General features: G+C 51.2%; 1 non-coding gene across 1 annotated transcript; it reads left to right on the top strand.

Annotated features, from left to right (window-relative positions):
- Window positions 1–575: 575 nt before the first annotated feature.
- Window positions 576–649, top strand: Trnaa-ugc (transfer RNA alanine (anticodon UGC)). The gene has a single exon. It is a non-coding gene; the product is annotated as a tRNA-Ala (tRNA).
- Window positions 650–14828: the final 14179 nt, after the last annotated feature.

Raw genomic sequence — 14828 nt, forward strand, 5'->3', positions numbered from 1 at the left:
AAAGAAGATTGCAGTCCCTGGTCCCACAAGTTTCCACTTGTGGTGGCCTGGCCCTGTGGCTCTGGGCCTGTTGTGTCAGAACATCATGTGGGGAGCTCTATAGAGCAGGCAGCTTCCACCGTGTCCCAGCAGTGCCACCAACAAGGACGCACCAATGGATGAATCCACTGATGAGGTCAGAGCCTCATGATCCAGTCACCTCCCAAGAGCCCCACCTCCGAACCCTGCTGCCTTCAACACATGAGCCTTGGGGGACGTTCTAGATCCAAGTAGCAGTGGGCTTCGGGTACAATGCCACCCACCTGTGTCCTGGGCACAGTGGCTCCTGTTATTCGAGTGTTGTTCTCCACATAAACCAGACTCTTTTGACATTTTGTGGCTGGAGATGGGATATTTCATCACCAAAAACAGTAGAAGCTAGACTGTGCTGGCCATCATGAACGCGGAAGGCGAGGCTTAAGGGGGGCTTCCGCTGAAGGATGATAGAGCAGATCCAGAGGGGTGCAGTAGTCTGTTCTTCATGGCTGTGAGCAAAAAATGTAACCAGAGCAACTTAAAGAAGGAAAGGTTTGGGCTGGGGATGTGGCTCAGTTGGTAGAGTGTTTGCCTTGCAAGCACAAGGCCCTGGGTTCAATCCCCAGCACCGCAAAAAAATAAAAATTAAAAAAAAAAAAAAAAAAAAAGAAGGAAAGGTTTGTTTTGGCTCGGGGCCACAGCCTGTTGTCTCTGTGGCAGCCACAGCATGGCAGAGGGTGTGGTGGGAGAAAGCTGCTCAGCCTGTGGTAGCCAGAAAAGAGAGAGATAGAGATCAGGGAGAAGACCAACCCTTCCTGGCAGCCCTGGTGACCTGCTTCCTCCAACTAGCTCCTACCTCCCACTAATCCATTCGGTTATCAATGGATGAATCCACAGATGAGGTCAGAATCCTCAAGGTCCATTTATTTTCTGGAACAATCGAGCACATCAGGCTTTGGCAGACGTTCTAGATCCAAACCACAACATTCTGCCCCTGGTCCCCAAGGTTCATGCCCATCTCACAACGCAGAAGGCATTCAGTCTGTCTCCAAGGACCCTTAGAGTCGGCAGTTCCAGTCCCAAAAGTCAAAAGTTCAAGTCCCAAATCTCTCCTGAGACTCAAGGTCAACTCTTAATTGTGAGTCCCTGTAGCAATCAAAAAGCAAACTACGTGCTCCTCAGATACAATGGCGCAGAGAAAACATTCCCATTCAGAACGTGCTTTATTTTGTTAAGCTCTATCTTGGTATTCCAAACACACTTTCCAGTATGTTTACCTTGTTAGAATGAGGTATAGAAAAAAGAGATGGCACCAAAGCAACGCCAAAACCCAGCAGGACAGACATCACGTCGATCCAGTCTATAGCTCTGTGGCGGACATTCAGGGTGGTGAGGTGTGAGGGCCAAATGGCTGGGCAGCCACAACCCATGTGGCCTCTCCCTGGACTGGGTCTGCTCCCTGCCTGCGGCTTTCCTCAGCAGATGGTCTGTATTCCTGGGAGCCCTGACTTCCGGGCTCCACTGGAGCTTCACCATCATCCTTTCAGGGGCTGCCGGCACGGATTCCAACCCTGACCAACATTGCCTGGCCTCCCTGGCCTTCCTTTTCAATCTGTGTGGCAGCTGAAGATCCAGCATTTTCCATTCCTGTAAAACCAGCATCAGATGGATAATGCCAAGGTTCAAGCAGTAGCCAGCCCTCCTTGGACCATGGCTGCAGTGGCCCCTGAGTGCCTGGGTGGCTGAACACAGCAAAACAAATCCTAGGAAGACAGCTCCCCGGTCAGCCCCGGGGGAGCAGGGCACACCCCAGCTCTCTTCTCAAAGCAATGTGTTTCAAAAGGACTTTCACTTTTACACCTTGAACCTGTGAAGGGTGGGGTCTTGCTGCCCTCAAGACATCTTCCCTGTGGTCTCTACGAAAAAGGACTAATCTTAGCAGTAGCCCCACCTTCCTTGCCGCATCTTACATGTGCTTTTGCTGGTCAAACTGTAAGTTTTTCAAATCTTTCTGCTCTGCCTTTTGCTCAAAAAATCACAGTAAACCTGATTAAAAACTAAAACGAAACAAAACAAAACAAAAAAAAACCAGCCAGCAATACCTACCACAGTCCGAAAGGTGTACTAGTGCCTTGAAATTTCCTCCACCAGATTAGTCTGTCACTTTTAAATTCAGCCTCACACAAAGTCTTAGGGCATGGACAAAAATCTAGGCAGGTTCAAACTCCCAGTAAGAGTCCTCATTCCCATCTGAAACCTCATGAGCATGATCATTACTGTCCGCATTCCTAGCAGTATTTTAGTTTTCTGAGTTCACACCAGAATGGCCCATTAAACTCTGCTTACAACAGTTTAAATCTCCAGCCTGATCTCTAAACTTTTCTAAAACTCCTGCAAACCAATTCCAAAGACTTCAGACCTGTATAGTCAAGTAGTCACAGCAACTATCCCACTCCTGGTATCAATTTTCTGTGTTAGTCAGCTTTTCATTATGGTGACCAAAATACCTGACGAGAGCAGGAGGAAGAGTGTCTTTGGGTTCATGGTTTCAGGACTTGTAGTCCATGGTCCACTGATAGTTTCTGAGGCAGAAACATCATGGCAGAAGGTTGTGGTGGAAGAAAGCTGCCCAGTTCATGGCAGCTGGAAATAAGAAGAGGGAGAAGGAAGAGGAAAAGAAAGAAGATAAATCCTTTCAGGGCACAGCCCCAGTGACCCACTTCCTCCAACTAGGTCCCTCCTCCTGGTAGTGCATTTAGCTATCCACTGATGAGGACAGACACCTGTGTTCAAACTATTTCTTTTTTTTTTCTTTTCTTTCTTTCTTTTTTTTTTTTTTTTTTTTTTTGTGGTGCTGGGAATCGAACCCAGGGCCTTGTGTTTGCAAGGCAAGCACTCTACCGACTGAGCTATATCCCCAGCCCTCCAACTATTTCTTAAAAGCACAACTTTTGAACACACGCGTCTTTGGGGAACCGTCCAGATTCCAACCATATCAAAGTGGACTAGGCTTCTTCCCAAAAAAAGGAAGGGATGAGCTTTTTTTGAGTTGCTGAGGTAGAGTAGAATCTGGTACTTCTCATTGGTCATCAGTGTGGTATTTTTACAAGGAATATTTTCCTTGTGTAAGACATGGATTGGTAGTGACTGGGTTTATTTTAGAGATGGTATGGCACCAATATCCTAGCTTTTATGGTGCACTCGGTCTGTGGTCAACCTGGCCCTTGCAGTAAACTTGTTGAGAAACGTGGGAGGGAAGGAAGAAAGAAAAGAAGGAAAAATATCAATTTTAAGGAAAGACAGTTTAGGGGCTTAAGGCCTTGGGTGTTTTTCTTTCCTTTCCAGATACCATCCTTTTAGTGGGTTACAGGTCAGAGTCTAAAGCCTTTGGGGTTTGTCATTTTCTGTCTCCTGTGTGGTCCCTAACTGTCTCAATTTCTCTATGCCTCATTCTTTGTATCATTACTGTTTCCCACGGACTCACCGTCTCACCCATTTCTTTATCGTGGCTGGATATGACTCCGCGAACCGCCTGCAAGTCTAAACTCGCCTTTGGCGATTGGCCAAATATTGCATTCAATCTATTATCTCATTCATATCTTGGAACTGAGATAGGCTTCGTCCTTGACTGATGATCTTTCTTGTAAGTTCTGAATAATATTTCCATGAGCATTTTTCATTTCTAAATAATTGATACTCACTTTTATCAATGTACATTCCATGTTAAAGAAAAGATTTTAACAGAGTAGTTCATTGAGATTTGACAAACTTGGAGACCTGTGGCATCTCTAGTCCCCTAGTGTCCCCCAAACAGTCATTCCCCTTCCCCTGCCCCAGGAAACCATTTAAACCATTTGTGGCATTTAAATGCCACAAAGTTTCATTTGCCTTGAAGTAAAGAGGGCTGGGCAAGTTGATTTTTCTGATTTTAGGCCTCTTTCGGGAAACAATTTAGGTGAAAACTTTCTAATTGCACACATCGGCTGTAGGAATTTAAACCCTGAGTCTCTCAGGGTCCGTTTGCAGGTGACTTTTTTATTCATTTTGTACACAGGAAATTCAGAGCTTGCTTTGGTTTTGAAAATTAACATTCCAATGGTGAAAATGACACATTTAAAATTTGCCTTTTGAAAGCTCTTTTGTCAATTCAAAGTCTTATAATTCTATTTATGAATGTAGTAAATTGAACAATCCAGTTGCTGCTCAGGGGAAGCATTTTCGGCCGTACTCGGTTCCATTTATAAACTTATCTGGTTAAAATCTCCTAGATATTTTAAGTTGCATGTATGGTTTGTATAATGTATTCATTTTTTTTTTCCGGTTTTTCAGTTGTGCAATAAATGTTTCCAAGTCATAAAGTGATTCTTGTAAAGTTCAGTGCATAAGCAGTAAACTGTAATGAGTGGCTCTTTCTCCACCTCTTTTTCCTGCCTTTCCTTCCTTTGCTAAACAAGGGGGTCCTAAAGCCATTCTGTTGGATGAGTGAGGTCCTTAGGTCATTGGGGGAGCAAGGAATTTAAGGTTGCTTTTGTGGGACCCTGAACTCTTTAAAGAGCAAGTTATTAAAAAGCAAGTCAGATCCCTCAATCCCTGTATGGCTTCATTTCCTCCTGAACTGATTCTCACCATCCACCACCGGGTGCTCACAAGAATGTCACTATATTGTTTGGACTTCCAGCCTCCAAAACTGTGAGCTAACTGGACCTCTTTGCTTTATAAAGTTAGACTGCCTTAGGCGTGTTGTTCCAGAAACAAAAAACAGGCTAATACATGTCTGTTTTTAACCCTGAGCTATACAAAAATGTGGTGGATGGGGGAGAGAAGGCAAATGCAGTTACCAGATGAACTTCAACTTCTTAGTAGACTCCACAAACCAAATCCTATGCCAGACATGGAAAAGTAGAAACGTATGGAATACAGACTCCCAGATGGTTCAGGAATACATGCATCAGATGCTTCTGGAAGTGGTATTGAAAACAGGAGACTGAGGGATGAAGGAAATCCCCAGGACTGTGGTAAAGGGAGACTCTGGATGGCAGTGACCTCAAGACTCCAACCTCTGTCCCACCTGGTAGGAAATGGAGGGCAGGTTTAAGGGACAGCCTGGGCGAGGCCTCTAAGAGGTGAGACCCACAGGATGAGGGTCTGACCCACATGAATGAGTTGAGAGGAGGTTTAGTCAAGGGATGGCGAGCTCGGGATTTGAATGCACAAGAACACTAAGCAAATACACCACCAGATGATCATGACCCCAAGGGAAAATAAAAAGTTATGCAAGAAAGGAGACATCATCAGACATACCACAGGACGGGTGGAGGCGATGCCAACATTGTCACTGGAGCACAGACATGGAGCTAATCAAAGTCACTTTATAGTTCTATCAGAGACACAAAGGGACAGGCACGGTGGGGCCTTGGGAGGAGCTGTGGAAGACAGGTGCATCCTCTTCCTGCACAGTGGGACATCAACAGGTAATCCCCAAATAGAAAAAGTCAGAAGCAGCAATAAATGGATTATTTAGAGCTATAAGAATCCAACTACAAACCTTGACCTCTATGGAGAGGGCAACCTGGGGGTGGAGTGGGGAGAAAGATTGCTGTGGGTTTTTTTTATTTTTTGGTAACTGTAGATGGACAGCATGCCTTTATTTTATGTGTTTATTTTTATGTGGTGATGAGGGTCGAACCCAGTGCCTCATATGTGCGAGGCAAGCAGCTCTACCACTGAGCCACCACCCCAGCCCAAGACTGCTGCTGTTTTTTATCACAACTTTCATAAAAGTGTCTCTTTAAAATGCACGCATGTGCTGGGCGTGGTGGCGCACGCCAGTAATCCCAGCGGCTCAGGAGGCTGAGGCAGGAGGATCACGAGTTCAAAGCCAGCCTCAGCAACTTAGCCAGGCCCTGTCTCTTAGTACAAGATTAAAAGGGGCTGGGGATGTGGCTCAGTGGTGAAGTGCCCCTGGGTTCAATGCCCAGGACCAAACAACCACAATGGAAATAAATAAATAAAATAAAAAATGAAATGCATGTGCGTATATTTTTGACAACATTAAAATTGGAGAGAAAGTGAACTCGGCACAACATCTTGGTCATGACAAAAGTTATACTGATTACCAGGTGTGGAATGCCTGTAATCCCAGCTACTTGGAAGATAAGGCGGAGGATCACGAGCTCATTAGCTCCAGACCAGCCAGGACAACACAGTGGGACTCTTGTCTCAATAGCAACAAAACCATCCTGATGTCTGCCTGTGGCTGTGGGGTTCACCTCTTGACCAAAACCTCTGAGCATGGTATGTTCCAGAGAAGAAGGAGAGGGTCAAAGTGGCTTTTTTTTTTTTTTTTTTTAAACAGGATCTCTCTAAGTTGCTAAAGCTGGTCTCAAACTTGCAATCCTCCTGCCTCGGCCTCCAAGGTAGCTGGGATTACTTCACTGTGCCTGACCCCCAATTTTTTTTGAGGTGCTGGGGATTGAACCTAAGGCCTTGTGCATGCTAGGCAAGTGTCCTACTGCTGAGCCACATCCCCAGCCCTGTCACCAAGTTCTATGACATTTCTACTCCCATGAGGTGGGGCCTTGGATTCAGGCTGACTTCAGTAGTTCATTCATAAGCAAGAGAAGGGCGCCGAAGGAGAGACAGGGAAGAAGAAAAGAAAAGAAGAGAAGAGAGGAGAAGAGAAGAGAACAGAGCCAAGGTAGACACCCACCTGCCCCACTACAAAGGGAACAGCTCACAGCACTGTGGGTTATTTCATGTCTCTGGCTTCCTTCCTTCCCTCCTTCCTTCCTTCCTTCCCTCCTTCCCTCCTTCCCTCCCTCCCTCCTTCCTTCCCTCCTTCCCTCCTTCCCTCCTTCCCTCCTTCCCTCCTTCCTTCCCTCCTTCCCTCCTTCCTTCCCTCCTTCCCTCCTTCCTTCCCTCCTTCCCTTTTTCCCTCCTTCCCTCCCTCCTTCCCTCCTTCCCTCCTTCCCTCCTTCCCTCCTTCCCTCCTTCCCTCCTTCCCTCCTTCCTTCCCTCCTTCCCTCCTTCCTTCCCTCCTTCCCTCCTTCCCTCCTTCCTTTCTTCCTTCCCTCCTTCCCTTTTTCCCTCCTTCCCTCCCTCCTTCCCTCCTTCCCTCCTTCCCTCCCTCCCTCCCTCCCTCCCTCCCTCCTTCTCTCCTTCCCTCCTTCCCTCCTTCCCTCCTTCCCTCCTTCCCTCCCTCCCTCCTTCCCTCCTTCCCTCCCTCCTTCCCTCCCTCCTTCCCTCCTTCCCTCCTTCCTTCCTTCCTTCCTTCCTTCCTTCCTTCCTTCCTTCCTTTTCTTTTTCCTTTTCTCCTCTCTCTCTCTCCCTCTCCTTCTCCCTCTCCTCCTTTTTTTTTTTTTTCTCCAATACTGGGAATTGAACCCAGAGGCCCTCCTCCACCAAGCCCCATCCCCAGCCCCATTTATTTTATTTTATTTTATTTTATTTTATTTTATTTTATTTTATTTATTTTATTTATTTGTTCTAATTAGTTGTATGACAGTAGAATGCACTTTGACACATCGTACATAAGGGGGTATGACTTCTCATTTTTCCCCATTTAGTTCTGCTTTTGAGGCAGGGTCACTGGCTGACCCAGGCTGGCAGGAACTCACCGTCCTCCCCTCTCGCTCCTCAGGCGGCTGGGATCGCACGCTGCGCCGCCCCCCATCTGCCCTGTGCTCCTTGCCCATCCGGAGACCCTGACAAAACCAAAGAAATAGAATGTCTGCACAAGATGAAGCTGCCACCAGGGAAAAGCCTAAATAAGCCGTCTAGCTTCACCTTCAGTCAACTTAAAGCCCACTCACTGGGGCGGTCACACAACACTAGCTTCCCACCAGCTTTCCGGTCCCTGCCGCCTCTGGGCGGGCCAGGGTGATAACGGTTGCCTAGGTTACTTTCGTGGGACTTGAAGGTCACCTTTGCTGAAACACTGACTCCTCGCGTGGGCCTGCAGATGTCCTGTGAATGGCTGGGACTGGACGACGGGGTGGCACCTCTGTCTTCCTTACGTCTGTCCCCTCAGCCTTGACTCTGGGTAAGCCGATTGCCCGCCGCAGCTGAGGTGTGTCCTCTGTCACCCACGTGCCTTTTCAGCAGCCCCAGTAGCCCAGGCACCCAAAGTCCTTCAGCCCAATCATAAGAGCCAGATGGAGCCACAGGTCAGGACGGGGTCACCAGCTGCAAGAGTAACTCACCTGTTCCCAGGACTAGTGACCGTGATGGCCCCCAGTGGTCCCGGTATTGCGCAAGAACAAACGTCTTTTGGAACTGTGCCCCAGGACAGTGGAACGTCGCCATCACAGTCACAGTGGAAAGTCTCCAGCCACCCCCAGCCAATCACCGAAAAGCTTAAGCTCGCTCTGTTCCGGGAGCCAGGTCCCTGCAGCAGCGGACGGTGCAGCAGCTGAGCCTGAACTGCAGAATGAGGGCCGGAGGTAGAGGAGGGGCAGGTAGCAAAGGCTCAGACGCAGCAGGACGGCCAGCTGGTGCCTTCGAGTAAGTGGTGACAAACCATTTACTCGAACCTGCTGTACCCGGGAAGGCAGATCACGAGCCCAGCAAGGCTCATTAAGAAAAAGGTAGGGACACTTCAAAAAGAGGACACATACAGCTCCTTCCACTTCTTTTCTTTTGGGGGGTAGGGCACTGGGGATTGAGCCCAGGGGTGCTTAACCACGGAGCCACATCCCAGCCCTTTTTATTTTTTTATTCTGAAACAGGGCTTGGCTCCGCGGCCGAGGCTGGCCCTAACTGGGATGGCAGGTGCGCACCACGCCGGCTCCTTCCACTTTTGGAAACTATTTTTTCACGTTTTACTTGGTGCATTATAATTATATGTACCAGTGGGCTTGGTTGTCACATTCTCACACATGTGCGCCAGGTAACAGAAAAACCCAGCAACTCCTCTCTGTCTCCCGTCCTCCCTCCCCCACCCCCTTCCTCTGCTCTACTGATCTTGGAAAAGTTCTAAGCAGGGAACTGGAGCCCAAGCACAGAAGCAGAAGGAACCGATACTCTTTCCTAAGTGGGGGTTCTGCCTTGCTGCCGATGACAGATGGGACTGTGGCCCAAAAGTGTTGGAAAAGTAAACCGTCTCTCCAAATGGGAGCAGGGACTGGTGTTCCGAGTCATCTTTTTTTTTTTTTCAGGATGGCGGGTTCCAGGGATTGAACTCAGGGGCACTCGACCGCTGAGCCACATCCCCAGCCCTAGTTTGTATTTTATTTAGAGACAGGGTCTCACCGAGTTGCTTAGGGCCTGGCCACATTGCTGAGGCTGGCTTTGAACTTGAGATCCTCCTGTCTCAGCCTCCCGAGCTGCTGGGATGACAGGCAGGTGCCACCACATCCAGGTAAAAGGTACAGATTTTGCCAGAACAGTTCAATGAGTTTTGACAGGTGTGAAGACCTGTGTAGCCAACTCCCCATTAAGGTTCCCCGGTGCCACCCAAACAGCCAGATGTCCCACTCTCCCAGGAAACCCACAAAGTTTCATTTGCCTTGAAGTAAAGAGAGCTGGGCAGACTGATCGTTCTGACTTTATTCCTCATTCAGGAAACAATGTAGGTGAAAACTTTCTAATTTCACATGGGTGGCTGTAGGAATTTAAGCCCGGGCTCCCTCAGGGTTCGTTTATTGGTGACTTCTTACTTACTCTGTACACAGTGAATTCAGGGCTTGCTTTGGTTTTGTAAATTAACATTCCAATAATGTTAAGTTCCATTAATAAATTTATTTAATGAGATTCAAACTCTTAAATATTTTAAATTGCACAAGAATTTATAATGTGATATATATATATATATATATATATATTTAAAAAAAATTTTTTTTTCTGGTACCAGGGATTGTACCCAGGGGTGCTTAGCCACTGAGCCATATCCCCAGCCCTTTTTATATTTAATTTAGAGACGGGGTCTCCATAAGCTGCTTTGATCCTCCTGCCTCAGCCTCCCGGGTTGCTGGGGTTATAGGCAGGCTCCCCCGCATCCGGCACTATGTCCATTTTTTAGTTTGAATGGTCCGAATCATTTTCCCCAGGGATTCTTGTGACTTTCAGGTCCCAACAGTAACAGGCACCAAGTGGCTCCCGCCTCTTCTTCCTCCCCTTCTTTCCGAGGGCTGTCCAGGGCCTGAGTGAGGTCCAGGGGCGGGGAGGCCACGCGGCCTGAGAAGACTGCTGGGCGCTGCTCGCGAAGGTGGCGGGGCTGGCGGGAGGGAGCACCAGAGCCCAGGGGGAGGCCGCCAGGCAGAGGGCCCGGCAGGGATGGAGGAGAGCAGCTTCCTCCCGGAAGGCCGGAGCAGATCAGGGAAGGGAGGCCCGGAGCCCAGGCCTGAGAAGCTGTGCTGCAGTGGAGGCGCTGCTGTGAACACATGGCTGGCGGAGTCCTTGGGTGGCAGACAGGGGAGGGCACTTAAAAAAATCTCGTATTGTGCAAAACGCAGGTGACAATGGCTGACACTGGCTGATGCCAGAACGTCCACACGGAGCCCCGCGGTCTCCTGGCCCTGGCTCAAGCCCAGCATCTGGCCCCTTCCTTGCGGCCTGACCTTGGACCGTCCCCTGTAGAACCCCGATTCCTCCTCAGCAGAGTGGGGGTGCTTCAGCCCCCTCAGTGAGGGGCTGCCCAGTCTCCCTCTCGGAGCTCTTGCTGCCCTGAACTGGCCCTCCGCCTGGTGGGGTGCCTTGGAGCTTGGGCCCCAGGGCTCCTGGCCACCTGTAGGCGGGGCAGGAGTGGGGCGGCCGGGTGGGTGGAAAGCTCCAGGGGCGCTGGGCTGCTCGGAGAGGCTTCTACTAAGCTCCCTGCTCTCCCTCTCCCCTGCCTTCCAGAAACTTCCTTCAGCCTTCCCCCTCCACATCCCCACTCTGGGATTCTTCTAGAGTCTCTGTCCCAAGGGGGCTGGAACTGGCACTGGTACCAGAGTTACCAGAGTCCTGACTCTGAGGGTTCCAACCAGGTCTGGCCACTTGACCCAAAAGCCAAACAGAAAAGTCAATAGTGAAAAGCAAGAAAGGGGCCCGGTGTGGTGGCACTTGCCTGTAATCTCAGTGGCTCTGGAGGCTGAGGCAAGAGGATTGCGAATTCAAGGCCAGCCTCAGCAACTTAGTGAGGCCCTAAGCAACTCAGCGAGACCCTGTCTCTAAATAAGATTTTAAAAGGGCTGGGGATGTGGCTCAGTGGTTAAGCACCCCTGGGCTCAATCCCTGGTACCACAGAAAAAGAAGGCAAGAAAGGAACTTGAGTCAATATGGCCATACTGGGAAGGCAAAGCTGGAGCCGGCATCTCGGCCCTGTCTCCGGGTGCTCACATGCGCTGTAGGGTTAAATAGAGGAAGAGTTGGGGGGCGGGTGGAAGTTGGCATCATTACCTGCTCAGTCTATGGTCTGGTTGATCATTACTTCAGTTGTGGTCCTTCAAGGTGGCTTGTCCCTTGAGGGGACAATCTCCATTTGCTGCTCAAGATGTTTATCTATCAGGTGGAAAGTGAACTGAAAGGAAGCAATTTCGGTTCCCGGATTGCTCCTGGTTGGGGGGTCTCGACATGGGGTGATCTGCCTGCAAGGCTCTGCTGTTCCTGGGAATGGAGGGCGTTGTGAAACAGGAAGTGGTCAAAGCTGACGGTGTCCCTGCACATCCTGTCCATCTCGAAGGGGGCTCGGGTCGGTTAGGTAAATTTAGGACGATAAGCCTGGTATTACCAGTTTTTAGATGAACGCGCCCACGTGCAGAGGGAGCAGGTGGCAAAATCCGGGCTAAGAAAGAGCCAGGTACAAAATGAAGGCGGAGCTGTCAAGCCTCATCCTGCCTGTGGTTACCCGCTGGCTGTCTGCAGCCTGTCAGGACTCCGGGCTCGGCTCTCCGTGAAGGCGGCCTAAGCCCCTGTTGCCACGGGGCTCCCACTGTCTCATACCACCTGGGTGGTGCAGGGGACTAGGACCAGCACACCCCCACCTCCCTCCCTGTCTCACCCCTCAGCAATGGGAGCAGTTATGGAGGGGGAAGGAGAGAAAGGAGAGACGTGAGTGACAGCATTAGAGAGGGAGACGGAGGTCACGTGTACCGGAAATCCCAGCCACCCGGGTCAAGGCTGGCCTCAGCCACTTCAGTGAGACTCTGTCTCAAAAAAAAAAAAAAAAAAAAAAAAAAAAAAAAAGGAGAGGAGGCTGGGGGGTAGAGCGCCCCGGGGTTCAATCCCCAGTACCACTAAATTAATAGGAGAGAGACTGATGGAACCAGATTTGGTACTGCATTATCCAGAGAGAGACACCTAGAGATGAGAGAAGACGGGAACATGACCACACAGTCAAACAGCTTCTGCCTGTGGGCAAACTACTTCCCGTCCAGCCTCAGTCTCCTCATCTGTAAAATGGGCCGATCAGTACTCCTGATCTGTGTGCAGTGGTGAGCGTCAGTGATCTCTTGACCATCCAGGCAGCCCAGAGGCTGTTCCTTCTTCCCTGTTCCACCCTGAGCCACTGAGCACTTACCGCGTGCTTGGCACGCAGCAGGATATGGCAAGGGACAAAGTGGGCAACCTCCTGTCCCTGGGAGCAGCCTCTTCCACATTGCTGTGGTTGTTACTGTTACCCTGTTATAGGAGGCTCCAGGCTGGGAAAGAGGAGACTGAGACTCCAGCCCCTCTGGGCCTCTTAGGACCCAGCATGCCCTGCAGGACAGCAGTCTTGTCTGCCGGGAGCCGGGAACAGTCTGGTTCCCCGCTGGCCCAGCGCGCCTGCCTTCAGCTGAAGCCCGTTAGCCGGCCTGCGTATGCTCACAAACTCGGTTGTTTGTTTCTGTTGTTTCTAGCAGAGCCGAAAAGACCCGACTGGCTAACACTGCCAGCACAGAGCGGGGCGTGCAGCCAGGACCCCTCTCCTTTCTTACCAGGGGAGTGGGAGTGGGACCTCCAGGCTCAGCTCATCCCCACTTCTCCAGCCCAGAGCTGGTGTCCCCCGGAGTGTCTCTGCCCACCGGAGTCTTGGAATTCCCAGGCCATGGCTCGCATTCACTCATTTTCCCCATGACCAAAATGGAGAGAGTTCCCAGTTCTCCCAAAGGTCCTGGGGTTCCAGGACAATCTCAGGGTTCCTCGTGTAGTCCTAGGACTTCCATGTCTGAGTATCTAAGACTCTGGAAAGATGCCTGGAGTCCCAGAGCCCCGCTGGATACCTGGGAGATCTTGTCAGCCTCCTGAGGATCACAAGTTCAAGATCAGCCTCAGCAAGTTGCTGGAAAGACAGGGTGTGCTGCCACAACCAGCCTTACCAGTCGATCCTGTGATTTTCTGAGTCAGGACTTCAGGGCTTCTGGGAGTCTGGGTACCCTGGCAACGGTGAGCTGGAGATTTCCTGGGAATCAGGAATAATCTGGCCATCAGCAGTAGGACCCTACGGCGTCCCAGATGTATTGGCAACGAGGAGACCTTGACCCTAGCACAGTGACTCTGGTCTGGGTAGATGTGTGCCCGGGGCCCCCATAAACTTCTGGATACATCTGGAATCTGCAATTCTGGCCATTCTCCACCACCCTCCCTGTGCAACATGTGAGGGTTTCGGTTCCTTGGCCTTGGACTCCAGCCCAGGGATCTGTGTGCTCTGCTGTGCCTCCTGGAATTAGGCCAGGCGCAAGACTCTGCAGCAGGCGGGAGCCAGGGAAAGTGGAAACTCATTTCATCTCTGTTAGGACTCCTGCCAGGCCTGGGCTTGTGGCTTGGTGGCAGAGCACTTGCCTTGCATGTGTGAGGCACTGGGTTTGATTCTCAGCACCACATACAGATAAATAAATAAAGGTTCATCAACAACTAATGAAAATATTAAAAAAGAAAAAAAAAAAAAAAAAAAAAAAAAAAAAAGAACCGCTACCAGTTGGGTTTCCCTGGAGGGGAGCCTGACGCTAAGCCGGTAAGCGATTGCCCAGGGTCCCTCAGCCCGTGTAGAACCAAGACTTGAACTCTGTGTCGGTCTCCAGAATCTAACCCCAACTCTTGTCCGGTAAAATAGTGATCGGAGGCCTGAAGTACCACCACTTTGGCCACTGGATGCCACCTGTCCCAGAGGTGGGCGGTTCCATGCAGCTTGGGGAGGTGAAGGTCTGGGGAACAGAATCCCAGAGGCGCGGGGGCTGCAGGGAGGCGTCAGCCCTGGGCACCGCGCCTGTGTCCACTTCCTGAAGATGAAGACACTGAGGGTCCGAGAGGTGAAGACAGGACTCGGGGATCTCTCGGTGAATCCGCGGCCACGTGACTCGCTCCTGCACCACTCGGGCGGTTCCTGTCCGGCGGGGCCCAAGAGGGCCTTGAGTTGGAAAGGGGTCTGCGGCTCCCAGGACCCTGAAAATGTCGCGAGCGGGCGGAGCTGGGAATTCTCAAGGGTGTCACTGGGTCGGCGGCACCCGGCGTCCAGGCAGGTCCCAGCCTGCGCGTCCTCCAGGCAGACGCGACTGCTCAGGCAAAGGCCCGGCCGAGCCACGAGGCCGGGAAGGGCCGGCTTGAGGTCCCCGCGCCACCAGCACCCGCCCTGGCCTCCCGAACCCAGACCCGACGCCCCGCGCTGCTGGGGTTTTCAGGGTCCGGGCGGCGCCGAGGGTCTCCTGGCCGGGACCCCCTGGCGCCCCATCCCGGCTCGCACGGTGGCCGCGGGCGGACGGGCCAGGCGGCCCCGACCGGAGGCTGCGAGCTGGGTCTGGCAGCCGCGTTTCGGGAATGTTAGTCGCGAGCCGCGCCCGGAGGGACGTGCGGGGCTTCGAGCCCAGATTCCGGCCAGGGCGTGACCAGCCCCCTGGCGGCCAGTGACCTTGCCGTGTCCG

Source organism: Sciurus carolinensis, chromosome 16 (assembly GCF_902686445.1).
Source record: "Sciurus carolinensis chromosome 16, mSciCar1.2, whole genome shotgun sequence".
In the NCBI taxonomy this organism is placed as follows: domain Eukaryota; kingdom Metazoa; phylum Chordata; class Mammalia; order Rodentia; family Sciuridae; genus Sciurus; species Sciurus carolinensis.